The sequence below is a fragment of the Chlorocebus sabaeus genome, chromosome 7 (genome assembly GCF_047675955.1).
Source record: "Chlorocebus sabaeus isolate Y175 chromosome 7, mChlSab1.0.hap1, whole genome shotgun sequence".
NCBI lineage: Eukaryota > Metazoa > Chordata > Mammalia > Primates > Cercopithecidae > Chlorocebus > Chlorocebus sabaeus.
The window spans coordinates 2,071,346-2,076,305 of NC_132910.1; the positions used below are offsets into that span (position 1 = coordinate 2,071,346).

General features: G+C 32.2%; 1 pseudogene; it reads right to left on the minus strand.

Moving 5' to 3' along the window:
* Positions 1 to 3,773: 3,773 nt before the first annotated feature.
* On the minus strand, positions 3,774 to 4,732 carry LOC103235607 (small ubiquitin-related modifier 2 pseudogene; annotated as a pseudogene).
* Between the last annotated feature and the right edge of the window lie 228 nt (positions 4,733 to 4,960).

Here is a 4,960-nt window from a genome sequence, read left to right on the forward strand (position 1 = left end):
ATTTAACTCATTTCTGTTTTATTTCATTTTGTGAGTTACAGATCTAAAATACTGTTAAATGTGATGATTGTAGATACCCTTGTTTGGCTTAGTATATCAATAGGAATGCCTGTTCTAAAGTGCCCAGGAGAGAATATTAATAGATAAAATGTGTGAAAAGTGTTTTGTGGTCAAGAAAGTTGGAGAAACACAAGGTTAAATAAAGTTTATTTTTCTTTACCTAAAGGAACTTCAGGGCCTTATATATATTGTGACATGCAGAAGAAGGTTTTATAGCATTAAACATTTCAAACTTATGTGAGTGCTGAATCCTTGATAATTTTCATAAAAGTCTTTTATGAAATAAATGTTGGGAAATACTTCTCTTGGGTTTCACTTTTGTCTTAGTTCATTTGGGTTGTGATAAAAAACTACCATAGGTTGGGTGGTTTATCAACAACAGAAATGTATCTTTCACAGTTTGGAGGCTGAGAAAAATCAAGACGTCAACAGAGTAAATGTCTGATGAGGACTCATCAAAAAGATGAGGACCATCATTTTTCTGTGTCCTTACGTGGTGGAAAGGGCAAGGGAGCTCTCTGTGGTCTCTTTTATAAGGGCACTACTTCTATTGATGAGAGCTTTATGCCCACGAGCTAATCAACTCCCAAAGGTCTCACCTCCAAATACTATCACACCGGGTACTAGGATTTCAATATATAAATTTTTGGCAGCATAAACATTCAGTTCGTAAAAAATTTTAAGTATAATGCTCTTGGTTTTAAATAGGTAATCTATTCTAATAATACTAACAAAAATACTATTCTAGTTCATGAAGTTGCTTTAAGTTTTAGAAATCAGGAATGCATACTGCATTTTATGAAATTCATGCTTTCTGCATTTTTCACAATTTTATGTGTGTGTGTGTATTTATCTTTACTTTGAGTTATATGATCTTTTAATACATTCCTGAATTTAAATTTAATATTATTTTACTAGCTTATGCTTTCTAAGCCTCAGTCTCTGCATGTATAAAAATAATAATGATACCTCCCTCAAAGAGATGTTAAAACTAAATGAGAAAATGCATATAATGTGTTTAGAACCTTTCTTCATCCATTTTATGCTTCTATAATAGAAAATTGCCAACTGAGTAATTTACAAATAAAATAAATTTATTTCTCACACTTCTGGAGGCTGAGAAGTCTCCAAGGTGCTATCATCTGGTCAGAGCCTCTTGCTGTGTCACTCCATAGTAGAGGTGGAAGGACAAGACAGTATGAGAGAGCAAAAGATCTAACTTGCAACCTCAAGCCCTTTTATAATTGTCATCCATTCATTCATGAGGGTGAATCCCTATGGTCTAAACACCTCCCATTTGGCCCCACCTCACAATACTGTTGCATTGGAGTTTAAATTTCCAATATAAGCTTTTAGGGGAGCACATTCAAACCATAGCAACTTCATTCTTCGAAAATAGAAAATGATTATTAAGATTAAAGTAGCTTTGGCTATGGCTCATATCTTTGATAAGTAGTCCTCTAATTTTTTGTACATGAGATGTAATTGTTTTAATTCTCTCTTTAAGCCAATAACTATGTAGATATATGTTTTACATTTTCATTTTGATTAGTTAAAACAAATTATTAATTTCCTGCTCTATGGCACTGTGATTAGTAACTATGGCTTGAAAAGCATTTGCTTAAGGAAATTAAAATTTCTCTATTATGGTGATTACTATATAACTATATTATGGATATATTATCATTTAAAAAGTCAGTGTTTAATATATTATCATTTTTTTAAAAATTGGTGTTCTATATACACTTGGAAAGGCTTTTCTTGTAGGCTACTGAATTTAATCTATAGTTATGAATTTAAGATTGCTAGTTGAATTATCCTAATCTTATAAAAAATGATACTTTTTAAAAAATTTTCCCTCAAAGTTGATTTTGTCTGACATTATCATTCTTATTTTTTCTTTTTATTTGCATTTGTCTGTTATTTGTCTTCCTTTTTTTTGACTACTTGAGCTGCAAAAAGTTAAGTTCTCCCATTGTAGTTCTGTATCCATCAATTTCCTCCCACACTTTTAACAGTTTGAAATTTATTCATATGTGACACTATGTTATTTAGCACTTAAAGGTTTATGACTATTATATCTTTGTTATGGATTATATCTCTTGATGAACAGAAAGTAATGCCCAGCGAGTTTTTTAAATCATTGTTTAGATTATTCAAAAACAAATATTAACTTTTTTTTGAGATTATTTTGTTGATTGCCAATTAAAAAAAAACTCACCCCAAAACACATAGTTTAGGCAAATACAAGTTTATTGCCTACTATAGTAAGGGAGAATATCACTTATGGACGGATATTTAGGGAGTTTTGGGTTTGGTTTAAAGCAAATTTTTAAATGCAGGGATCTGAGAAGAATTGTGCAATGTTTTTGATATTAATTATAATTGGTGGGCACAGAAAAATGAGGATTTTAATGTGGGTCTTGATAAATGAACATTTGTCTGATAATGGAGAAGTTTGCCTATTTAAGATATCTATTTTCTTCAGAAAGAGGCTATTCCTCTCTAATGCCTGAGGAGGAGGCAAGTTGAACAGTTTCTTTTTCAGATAAATTGATTTTTATTTTTATTTATTTATTTTTTGAACTTTTATTTTAGGTTCAGGGGTATGTGTGAAGGTTTGTTACATAAGTAAACTTGTGTCATGGGAGCTTGTTGTACAGATTATTTCATCACCCAGGTATGAAGCCCAGTACCCAATAATTATATTTTCTGAGCTAAATGATGAGAACTCATGAACACAAAGGTAAAAGCAGACACTGGGGTCTATTTGAGGATTGCTGGTGGAAGGAAGGAGAGGTGCAGAAAAGGTAAATGAATTTTTAAGAACTTCATGAAACAAACAGTTATATTATTTGAAACTTTATTTTCCTAGGCAAGAATTCATTGGAATAGTAAAAATGTGTTAATGTAGACAATTAGTTCTTGATTTTATTAGATCCGTTGTTGCAGGCAGTCTGTTTTCAGTTTGATAAATCTCTGCCTATCTTTTAAAAACATTTTAATGCCACTTTCTTTTAGGTAGGTCTCTTGAAAGCAGCATATATTTACATTGTCTCAATTTAATTTGAGACTATTTAGATTAATAGAGGAATTTAAACTTTTTGTACTACACTCAAATATTTTATCTTAACTCCATCTCATTTTGTGCTTTCTTTGCCCTATAAAATGTGACTGTTTTCTTTAGTTTTATCTTCTCCAGTAATTAAAAGCTGTAGTTCTCATTAATATTAATACAATCTGAGGTTTGCAACTCAGATAACCATTCTTAACTAAATATATACCACCTTTTATATTTCCTCTTACAATGATTATTTTTGATGTTTGCATTCAACTTTTTACTCCAACTAACAACAGTTATTTAAATTTAACTTTGCTAAACTATTCTCAGGGTACACCATTTACATTTATATAACCTGACTTTTTCATTTTTTAACTCAATTTCGATTAACATTTGATATCTTTAGTATGTTGTACAAGATAGTTTCAAGAAAGGTACAAAGATGTTATGTTTGAGTTCTTGTATATCTGAGGATGTCTTTCTGCTGTTTTCAGAAGTGAATGATATTTTTACTGGGCCTATATCTCTGAAAATTTTATGTACATTGTTTCATTACTTTTCTGCTGTATAATTTTAGAGACATTAGAATCCACCTGGTTTTAATTTCTTAGTGGTTAATATGCTTAGTTTTTTCTCTCTTTTTAAACAAGAAGTTTATTTAAACAACAAGATGCTTGACTTGAAGGGAAAATTATCTAAGATTCTTTTTTGTTTTAGAGTAATTTATCCCTACTTAAAGACAGATTGCCCTACATGCAACAGCTACGTACAAAAAAGTTATAAAATTGTCCTTGGTTTTACAATGATAAATGACAAACATTAAAATTCTCCAATTGAACAAGATATGCAAGGATTTTTATGTTGTGTGTTTTTGTTAAAACAGTGAGAGCAAAATAACTTACTGGAATCTTAATGATAAGAGCTGAATGAGCATGCCACTAATGGAGAAAGGGGGTATTTTCACAGAATCAGTATTTTTCCCCATCCCGTCTCCACTTGATGTCAATTAAAACATACCATTGGCTGTTTAGTTAAAAAAAAATGCAATATGCTTGTGCACATATACCAGTTACTTTATGTACAATAAAGGAATGGGGAAGGGGGAAATGAAAGAATAGAGAAAACTATATGGTAGTAGTCAGGATGTGGTGGAACCAAATTGCAGTTTTCTAATTGAGAATGTAAATCTTGGTCTTTAAAGAACCGAGTTCTGGAGTAAAGAAGCAGGTTCCCTTTTCAGTAGACACCTCCCGTCTGCTGTTGGAACACATCAATTGTATCTTCATCCTCTATTTCCAACTGTGCAGGTGTGTCTGTTTCATTGATTGGTTGCCGTGGAATCGGAATCTGATCTGCCTCATTGACAATCCCTGTCGTTCACAATAGGCTTTCATTAGTTTACTAAGTGGTGTATGCCTGTTAATCTTAAACTGCACCACAGAACCATCCTGCCCCGCCACCTTCAAATTAATATCATCGTTGTTCTCAGTCTTGACTCCTTCCTTGGGCTTCTCGTCGGCCATGGCGAGCGCCGGAGTCTCCTCAGCTGCCGCTTCACAAAAGAGGTACCAGGTCCGCACCAAACGAGCGCACAAGCAGCACCAGGAGCGGCAGAAGCTGCTTAGTTTTTTCTACCTTTACATAAGATTTTCTCTTCTTGATAATCTAAATTATGAAAAATCTTAGCTGAATAGTTCTCAACAATGATCTCTTTTAATTATTTTTCTTAGTTCACCTTATTTTTTCAATTATGTCTTAGTTGCTACTTTGATTCCAAATTTCTTGAAAGTACTCATAATTCTTGGGCTGATTTTAATTTTCTCTCTACATCAAATGTAT